The sequence below is a fragment of the Mobula birostris genome, chromosome 10 (assembly GCF_030028105.1).
Source record: "Mobula birostris isolate sMobBir1 chromosome 10, sMobBir1.hap1, whole genome shotgun sequence".
NCBI classification, from domain to species: domain Eukaryota; kingdom Metazoa; phylum Chordata; class Chondrichthyes; order Myliobatiformes; family Myliobatidae; genus Mobula; species Mobula birostris.
The window spans coordinates 47,384,594-47,395,743 of NC_092379.1; the positions used below are offsets into that span (position 1 = coordinate 47,384,594).

The 11,150-nt window shown below is 41.7% G+C and overlaps 1 pseudogene; it reads left to right on the plus strand.

Moving 5' to 3' along the window:
• Positions 1–1,809: 1,809 nt before the first annotated feature.
• On the plus strand, positions 1,810–4,638 carry LOC140203972 (probable G-protein coupled receptor 139; annotated as a pseudogene).
• The last annotated feature ends 6,512 nt before the right edge of the window (positions 4,639–11,150 follow it).

Sequence of the window (11,150 nt, forward strand, 5' to 3'; positions counted from 1 at the left end):
TAGCAAATGCTATTTCATTGACTCTTCATTCAACCTTGGAAAATCTAGACAGAAAAGGTGCATATGTCAGGATGCACTTTATCGACAGCAACTCATCATTCAATACCATCATCCCATCAAAACTAATCAAGAAACCTCAAGACGTTGGCCTCAATACCCCTTGTACAATTGGATCCTGGATTTCCTCACTTGTAGACCCCAGTCAGGTCGAATTGACAACAACATCTCCTCGACAATCTCCATCAGTACAGGTGCACCACGAGGCTGTGTTCTCAGCGCCCTGCTTTACTCGCTTTATATTTGTGGCTGTGAGGCTAGGCACAGCTCCAATGCCACATTTAAGCTTGCTAACGACACCACTATCGTCGGCCGATCAAAGGTGGTAATATATCAGCACATGGGAGGGTAAGTGAACCCAGTCCTCATCGGGGTGGAGAGGATCAACAACTTTAAATTCTTCAGTGTTATAATTCCAGAGGAACTGTCCTGAGACCAGAACGAAGAAAACACGGCAGCGCCTCTACTTCCTCAGAAGTCTGTGAAGGTCCTGCATGACATCAAAACTTTGTCAGACAACTACAGATGTGTCGTAGAGATTATATTGACTGGCTGCATCATGGCCTGGTATGAAAACACCAATGCCCTCGAACTGAAAATCCCACAAAATGTAGTCGAGACAGGTCAGTCCACCACGGGAATGCCCTCCCCGTCACTGAGAAGATCTACACGAAGCGCTGCTGCAGGAAATTAGCATCCACCACAACCGCCACACAGAACGTGCTCCCTTCTCGCCGCTGCCATCAAGAAGAACATACAGGAGCCTCAGGACCCACACCGACAGATTCAGGGCCATTTATTACCCCTCGGCCATCATGATATTGACTAGTGAGAATAACCTCAACCAACTTCACTCGCCCCATCCCCGACCTGTCCCACAACCTATGGACTCATTTTCAAAGACTCTTCATCTAATATTCTCGATATTTATTGCTTATTGGTTTATTATTATTAAGTATTTTATAATACTTCACGTTTTGTTTTCATTTTCACAGCAGCTGTTTGTCCGCCTTGTTGGTCATGGCCTTTCATTGATTCTACTTGTTTCCTGGATTTACTGAGTATGCCCGTAAGAAAACAATCTCAGGGTTGTATATGGTGACATGTACGTACTTTGATAATAAATTTACCTCGTTCTTTGAGTTGAGTAAATGTGACATTGCAAAGTTTTATGCTGGACCCAGTTTAGTTTCTGGTACTATCATCATGAAGTTAATAAACGCTTTAAATGTCAGCATTGTCGCCTTCATTTCGCCGTTTATGATATACGTTACAAATACTAAACGTGTATATTGGTTAATGAGTCGGGTCATTCAATATATTTGAACAGATATATCGGTCACAAGGGTAAAATTCCCAATAATCTAAAATCAATCTTTCCTATCGCTTCACACTGTGTTTCAGTCAATTTCATGCCATATTACCACTTCACATTCAATTTTACTTTACTGCGTGTCCGGTACTAATCCACCATCTTTCTCATCTATTTCCAGCTTACCTTTATCTCATTAGATACAAAGGATTCTGTTCTTAGCTGAATTATGCATCAATTGGTCTTAAATGTTAATGTTTTCAGCTGGATTAATTAGCATACGCCTGAACATGACTGTTTTAATTTGCTCAGAAAATTGTAATGAACAATTGTGATGATTCAACCTAATGGTCTCTCTGGTAGTTGACATCAGATATAAATAGACGCGTCAAATATTTTGTTTTCAGTGACTACGGCTTACCTCCACATCGTCACGGGAAATGCATGCGCTTGGAAATGGACCAGTCTTTGCGATTTATTATTCTGTTCTCGCCGCTTTCGGTCTTCTCGGTAAAGGTTGTATGAATAAGAGATTATATAATTTTTGACCATGTCATAGCTAAATGTCCCGTTGATTATAACTATTCAGTCTCCGCTTGGGGGCTCTGATTATCCACTGATTATTCGTTGTCTTTTCTTAATGAAGCACGAACTTAATCAAGTTTCTTGACAAAGGGAATCTCTTTATATAATTAATCTCATTGGGTTATTACAAAAATAATTTATTTTACAGCATGGTCTTATTCTTTCACGGGTCATGATCATGAATGCGTAGTATTGCTCTGAAATCAGTTCTAACATTCTATTGACGCTTTTCCCGTTCGGCTTGACTTCCTCTCCGTTTACGCTCTACCTGTTCCGATTGTAGATCTACACGGCAATGCAAAAGTGCTCTACTTCAAATTGGATAATGGCAATAATTTTGTCACTTATGTAACTGATGGTTAAAATGATCACCTGTCATTATTTTCTGTACCTTCTCTTGCTTTCTATCTTTCTGACCTGCACAATCCGTCCCGCAATCTCTTCGACCTCCTCCCGCCAGGCAGAAGGTACCGTAGTATAACAAAGTTGGGTGACAGCTGCTCCCACCCAGCCGTGAGAATTCTAAACATCTTGTTACCACCCAGTATACATTACTCCTGACAAAGCCAGTAGTAATAAATCTGTTTTATATTTAAGTATACGTAGTAACTACGCTTTCTGACTACTCGTACATCTATATAATACTCTTTATCCGTTAATATTATTTAATACGGTGTATGTGACATATACATATATATAGTTATATTACTGTATATATAATATTAAAACATTTTAATATTATATATATTTATATATACGGTTGCTACACATATTTTGCATTTGGTCCCGAGGAACGTTGTTTCCTTCAGCTTTACACATGTGTGCGTTTCAATGCAAACCTGAACTTTAACTTGCTGCTTATTATCAACCAATTAACTGATATTGGTTTCGTTTAAAATAATTACTTAAAATAATAATTGACTACAAAGTTGTGACTGGCGTTATTAAACTAACAGTATTCGTGTGGATGGCTGTGTTTCCCTGTAAGGATGCTTCCTGGCATGTTATTTGACCCTATGTATATTAAGTATCATTCATTACATATCAAGTAAGATTTTGGGTGAATTTTCGAATTATTGTCAAGACCAGTCCCTGTTTCTACCTTCCATTTGTTGATAGAAATCTAGTCAGACCTGACAATCCCAGGGAATATATAAAGGGCTGTGAAATGTAATATAATCTTCGTTCAAAACCAAGATCTCGTCCAAAACAATGGAAGAAATAAGAATTGGACGATCGGATATCATCTGCTGTTGCAAGACCTCACTGTCGATGTAGGTCAGAGTCGTAACGAACGTTGGATTTCGCCTTTACATGTTTCTATTCTTGAAGAAGAGTCACTGTATGACCTCAGTTACTGAAGTTTTCTTGCGTCCTCATGATTTCTAGCAGTCTATAATCCGATTCCTTTCCCTTCATAGTTCTGTTTGGTTCCTTACTAAAATTACCGCCTTGTAAAGTACACGCCTTGTGCTATGAAGTTCACTTGTTTAAAATTATAGGTCGGTCGGACTTTTTAACGACGGATTCAGTCTCCTGCAACATCAAAACTTTCCTATGCTTGGAAATAACTTCTGTATCACATTTTATAGCCATTATTTTATGTGTGTTTAGGATAATTATTTTAATTGAGAAATCAATAAGCGATAAACCGATCTATTTTAATTGCCGAACCAACTGTCAAAGATATGAGTTTCATATCCGCCCTCCTTTTACTGATAAACTTGCGTGGGAAACTGACTACTAATTATCGTTTGCTTTTTCCTTCTCTCTTACAGCTAACTTTGTAACCATTGTGATCCTGTCTCAAGGAAAGTGCGGCCTCTCGAAATGTATCACCCGCTACCTGGTGTTCATGGCGGTGACAGATTTTCTGGTCATTATCACGGCTGTGATACTGAGTCGACTTCGGGCTATTTACTTCCCCGCTACTTTCCTGTCCACCACTTCGGCCTGCAGTCTCGTCATTGTCTTCAGCTGCGCTTCCCGAGACACCTCCGTCTGGTTAACGGTTGCTTTTACCTACGACCGTTTCATAGCCATTTGCTGCCAACAGATGAAGCTAAGATACTGCACTGAGAAAACCGCAGCGATTGTGATTGGAGTAGTTTGCGTGCTGGGCTGCTTGAAAAACGTCCCCTTTTACTTTATCTATGAACCTCTTTATGTTATGAATAAGGTCCCTTGGTACTGCAGCATAAAAGATGACAATTACACCGCAGTTGGATGGAGAGTTTTTGACTGGCTGGACCGTATTTTAAACCCCTGCCTTCCGTTCCTCCTGATTTTGCTGTTTAACGCTCTAGCTGTCAGGTTCATTCTGGCGGCCAGCAGAGCCCGTAGGAGACTCCGTGTCCCGAAGAATGGGGCAAAACAGAGCGATCCCGAGATGCAGAGCAGGAGAAAGTCCATTATTTTACTTTTCGCCATTTCAGCAAGTTTTATCCTCTTGTGGCTGACATACGTTGTCAATTTTGTGGTTGTCCAAATAACAAGCAACACATGTTGTCGTTTTCAATGGCAACAGCCCGAAGTTTATCCTTCAGGAGAGCGGATACATGTTGCAGCTTCTTAGTTCCTGCACCAACACGTGTATTTATGCAGGGACGCAGACCAAATTCAGAGAGCAGTTGAAGGGCGCGGTGAAATATCCATTCGAATTAATTAGAAAATTGTTCAAGTAATGATATTAACGGGAAAACGATTCTCCTTTCAATTGTAATATCAATGATATCAGTTAAGAGGAAGAATAAAGTTAATCTGGATTGGAACTGCATCTGAGCTAGTGTCTTATGTTTTATGGTCAACTAGATGTTAGTATGAAGGACAGGCAATGTAACCGGTTGGTTATAAGCATAAGGGTGCAACTAGTTTCACACTTCCTGTCAAAATTAGCAAAATAAAATTCTATTATATTATGTTTGCATTTGCTGTTTTTGCATTTTGTTTGTTAAAATAACTATTTAGAATTTCCTGGCAGGGAAAACTTAGATTGTTCATCGTCAGTTCAGAGATAACCGCTTTGTTACATATCTGGAGTCACGTGCAGGAATAAACAGTACGCAGCGACACACATCATGTTTTAAAGGAGATTGTTGTCGGGGTTTTTACCGAAGTGCAGGCGCTGGCTAGGTCGAGAACGACCGGCCAATAGCACTGCAAAATTTGGTGTATTCTTGACTTCAGTACCTAGTCAATAAAACATAGAAACTGAGACGTGTTGAGAGGTTGAACTCCAGTACACCTGGTCGTCAGCTCCGCTGCCAGACTCGGCACTATGACCAGGCCTAGGCTCTGTCGAGCTGTTCTAATGAGCCAATTATCACATTTTACTGACTCTTCACTTTGGCTTCCTGCTCACCCAGAATTGCTGCCACATTAATTCATTCTCAATCATAGTTCTGGATCGAAAAGGAAAGCGCAGGTAAGTGACTGAAATTTAATATTAAGAGTGAAGTATCTAAACTATTGATATCAGTGGAAGCCAATTGTTCTAATAATTTTAATAATAATTACAGTCGATTTTAAACATCTTCGATCATCACTGACGTTGGGAAAGATTAGAACGAGTGCTTGGCAACAGCAACTATCAACTATACGTAAGGATCAAGGCAGGCTTCAACCCCACCGCGAGAACCAATGATCGACCCCTTCCGTCCCCGGGACATCGAGGGCAGCTGAGACTAGGCGCTTGATTTCAACCGTGAATATATTCATAAATTTGTTTATTATCTCACTTTTACCGAGGTACGGTGAAAAACAGTTTCCGGCACACGCATACAGATCATTGGTCATAGTCATAGTCATACTTTATTGATCCTGAGGGAAACTGGGTTTCGTCACAGTTGCAGCAACCAAGACTAGAGTATAAATATAGCAATATAAAACCATAAATAATTAAACATATGTAAATTATGCCAGATAGAAGTAAGTCCAGGACCAGCCTATGGCTCAGGGTGTCTGACCCTCCAAGGGAGGAGTTGTAAAGTTTGATGGCCACAGGCAGGAATGACTTCCTATGACGCTCAGTGTTGCATCTTGGAGGAATGAGTCTCTGGCTAAATGTACTCCTGTGCCCGCCAGTACATTATGTAGTGGATGGGAAACATTGTCCAAGATGGCATGCAACTTGGACAGCATCCTCTTTACAGACACCACCATCAGAAAGTCCAGTTCCATCCCCACAACATCACTGGCCTTACGAATGAGTTTATTGATTCTGTTGGTGTCTGCTACCCTCAGCCTGCTGCCCCAGCACGCAACAGCAAACGTGATAGCACTGGCCATCACAGACTCGTAGAACATCCTCAGCATCGTCCGACAGATGTTAAAGGACCTCAGTCTCCTCAGGAAATAGAGACGGCTCTGGCCCTTCTTGTAGACAGCCTCAGTGTTCTTTGACCAGTCCGGTTTATTGTCAATTCGTATCTCCAGGTATTTGTAATCCTCCACTATGTCCACCCTGACACCCTGACTTTGGAGTTAAATAAGGCCCTCTGGTGCACGTTGAATGTTTGTCGGTCCTTGTTATGTATGGTTCTTTTTTCGTAGATTCTATGTCGTTGTTCTCCTGTGGATGCCGGCACAATGAATCTCAAGGCTGTATATGATATACATACCTTAATAATAATTGTACTTTGAACTGTTGAACTTCAGAGCTTTTGTGTGTGGAACCATTGCTCTCTCTAAGCTGCGCTGGTGTGCGGCCGTGCAGTGACTGAATGGCTCCGGCAAATCGCTTTTGTTGCAGCACAGTTGCAATTTTCATTTAAAATTTTAAAATTATGGTAATATAATATTGAAATCCATATTAATATAATTTTGAAACTCTCTTTACTTAATTAAGTGTTAATGAATATAATCCATAATTTTTCTAAATTTTAAACTTTACCTTGAAACATGTCAGAGCTTCAACGTACTTACATCATCAATGTCTCAAGTTACATCACCGCTACAAATTGTAACAATAACCACAGAATAGAAGTCGGTAGCTCATTGTTAATAAACCGTTGGCACCGTGGACGTGAACATTAAAGGTTTACGAACGTGAAAGACTTTCTTTGTTGTACAGTACTGCTTTTCATTATTCACTGATTAATAAATACAATCAAAAGTATGTCATTTTTCAATTTTCATTCGAAATATTGGCAGTATGTCGATTATTAAAAAAAACTATTAAAGTACCACGCAGTTTTCAGTCTGTGTAACAATTTCCTGCTCAGAGAAAAGGTTAGTCCACGCACCTGTAGAAAGAATTAAAGGGAACGTTGTGTGGCACTAAGCATTGAGTATAATCATGGCGGAGATGCAGCTGCCTCCCTTATGGATTATGGTCTTTTTGCTTAGGAAGTCAGGGATCCACTTCAGTGACCAAAATTGGATACACTCACGAGGATACAGCGAGGAAGAGTGCGCGTTGGAGTTGGGGGTTTGGTGGGGGGACGGCGGGGGTGCGGGGGAAGAAGGCCGTATCAAATTAAGTTTCATCGACTGAATCAGCTGCGACAATGTATTTTATGCCGCTGTTTAACCGCATTTGAAACGCCAATTTTTATTTTGAAATTTTAATTCTTTAGACAATCAACCTGACAATCCAAACCAGCAAATCGAGCAGATCAGCACATTGGCATCAAAGGGTGTAGCTGAAATACATGAATTAAATTAATTTAGCCATATATTAAACGTGGATTTTTGATTCTGGACTGGCTTTTGATTAGTAAGGGCTTCAAAGGTTGCGGGGAGATTACGGGAGAATAGAGATGAATGAGACAATAAACCAGCTATGACCGAACGGTAGAGGGTCACACACACACACACATACACACACACACACACACACAGACACACACACACACACACACACACACACATACACACACTGACACACATACACACACACACACACACACACACACACACACACACAGACACACTCACACACACAGACACACACACAGACACACACACATACACAGACACACACACACACACACACACACACACTGACACACATACACACAAACACACACACACACAGACACACACACACACATACTGACACACATACACAGACACACACACACACACACACACACACACACACACACACACTCCCACACACATACACACACACACACGCACATGCACACACACACACAAACACAGACACACGCACACATACACATACTGGCCGCTTCATTAGGTACACCCGTATACGCCTGCTCGTTCATACAAATATCTAATGAGAAAGCGGTTCATTTGTTGTTCCGACTAAACATCAGAATGAAGAAGCGATGCGGTATCAGTGACTTTAACCGTGGAATGTTTGTTGGTGCCAAACGAGGTGTTTTGAGTATCTCAGAAACTGATGATCTCCTGGGATTTTCACGCACAACAGTTTCTATAATTTTAGGAAAATTCTGCGTTAAACAAGAACAAACAATAAGCGGCAGTTATTTGGGCGAAAACATATTGTTAAAGAGAGGAGTAAGAAGAGAATGGCCAGACTAATTCAAGCTGACAGGAAGGCGACAGTAACTAAATAACTATGTGTTACAACAGCAGTGTGCAGAAAAATATTCCTGAACGCACAACACGTCGAACCGTGAAGTGGATGGGCTACAGCAGCAGATGGCCACGAACATACACTCGGTGGCCACTTTATTAGGTACTAATAATGTACCAACTGAGTGGATATAAGCAATCTTCTTCTTTCTGCTATTCCCCTACATCCATTAAAACCTCGGATATCATTGCACAATTTCCTTTTTCCAATCCATGTGAATCTATTTAATCGTGATACGCCTACGTTTAAATTTTATCATGGATTTTGGTGAAATGGTGTGCAGATATTTGCTTTCCTACTGAGTAACGCTGAAACATTCATAGATTTTCATTTTGTTGGCGCCCTCTCCAAGGTCTAGAAATTGATTACTATCTGCCATTCTGCTATCTTTAGTGTCTTCTTCTTTAGGAAATTTAGTTCCAGAACATTGGGTCTACGGAATCAAGTCAACAAGTATCACCATATCAGAGATATTCCCCTCTACGAATCCATCCATCAGTATACAACTGACCGTCCACTCTTTTCAGTTCCAACGAAAAGTCTTCGACCAGAAACGTCAACTCTTATTCTCTTTCCATAGATGCTACCCGATTTACTGGTTGTTTCTAAAACTCTGTTTTTATTTCAAAGGTTAAGCACTTTGATATATATTTTCAGAATTTTCAAGTGCACCGGATCTGTTGGCCATTAGTCTCAACAGTTACTCTGACATATCCTTTCTGACCTTAGCCACAGTACGCTCTTTGCTCGTATTCTACCCTTAGTTCCCTGGCACTCATGGGACACATGTTTGCATCCTTTATATCAGAGCAAACCAAATACTTAATATATAAAGATTTTATCTTAATCCATTTTTCAATTTCCAAAAGACCTACATTATTATCTGGCTCTGAAGATAAAAATAATAAGTATTTTGCAGTCTACTTTATTATGTGCATTTGTAATTTTCTTCAGTTAGTCAATCTTTCGAATTTTTCCTCATCTTTAACCCTCCGGTTTATTGATTTTTTTCCATAGCTTTTCTCAAGGATATAACCGGCTGGTGCGGTGGGGATGGGGTGCTTCAATATTCGATAGCTGAGTAACATTCCGGGTGTCCGTACAGCCAGAGTTATGCAGATCATAGTTCCCCGTCTGAGTCAATGCCAAGTAGTGGTTGACCAGCATGTGGAATCCAAATCCGATTCCACTGATCCTCACCAATCCACCTGTCTCTGCTGCGGATTTTATGGTCACTATTGGTAAAGGTGGGCACTGTACTGCCCCGGTGGAAAATAACTCTCTGCTAGTCAGGGTGCTGTTCATCAACTAGAGCTCAGCACTTAATACCGTCATTCCCACAATCCTGATTGAGAAGCTGCAGAACCTGGGCCTCTGCATCTCCCTCTGCAATTGGATCCTCGATTTCCTAACCGGGAGACTACAATCTGTGCGTATTGGTGATGACATCTCCTCCTCGCTGACGATCAACACTGGTGCACCTCAGGGGTGTGTGCTTAGCCCACTTCTCTACTCTTAAAGTACACATGACTGTGTGTCTAGGCATAGCTGAAATACCATCTACAAATTTGCTGACGATGCAACCATTGTTGGTAGAATCTCAGGTGGTGACAAGAGGGTGTACAGGAGTGAGATATGCCAACTAGTGGAGTGGTGCCGCAGCAACAACCTGGCACTCAATGTTAGTAAGACGAAAGAGCTGATTGTGGACTTTAGGAAGTGTAAGACAAAGGATCACATACCAATCCACATAGCGGGATCAGAAGTGGAGAGAGTGAGCTGTTCCGATTTCCTGGGTGTCAAGATCTCTGAGGATCTAGCCTGGTCCCAGCCTGTTGTGATTTGGAGGCTTGCGTGTCTCAGTGACCCAGAGAGTTATGCTGGCTGGAGTCAGGGCTTTATGCGTTGTCCTTGGTAGGGTCACCCATGCCAAACAGGTGAAGGGTAGAGGGCACACTAAGAGTGGTCCATCGGTCTTCCGAGTTTAGGGGTTTAGCTCAGGGCAAACACCCTTAACTGGTCAAACCAAACTGTTTTGGAATGAGCAAAACAGAATCCTTCTACATCTGTATGCGACGGTATTCCTGATTCTCCATCTTGCACGGCTGACACTAGTGAAAACCAAGTGGAAGATACAGTACTGGTACGATGAGGGATGCCCTGAACACCGTAAGACCGAAATTAAATTTGGTCTCTGGATTTTAAACTATGCACGACAACGGCAAGACAAATTGTTGTCGTCTCGTAGAGGCAGAACTGATTAACCCGAACCATACCTGGGGAACAAGAGAGAAGATGACCAAGGAGAGACAGCGATGGAGGACCTTGATTGCTGCCCTGAACGCCAGCGGCGTAACGGGCAGTAAGTAAGTAAATACACAAACGATGAGTGTGATGAAGGCTCGTCACTGATTACGGACGGCACATGGCGCACTCGGTAAAACACTCCTCCCCAGCAGTAATAGTGACTGGGTCTGAACCAGAGCTGCTGCATGGAGCTGTCTCATACGGAGGCAGCAGCAACCTGCACAGGTGTGCTGATGGTGGAGGATACCATCTTTAATTGGATAATTGTGTTAATTAGCTTTTGGTTGGTCTAGGGGGACGGGCTCAGCAGTTACAAGCCTCAGG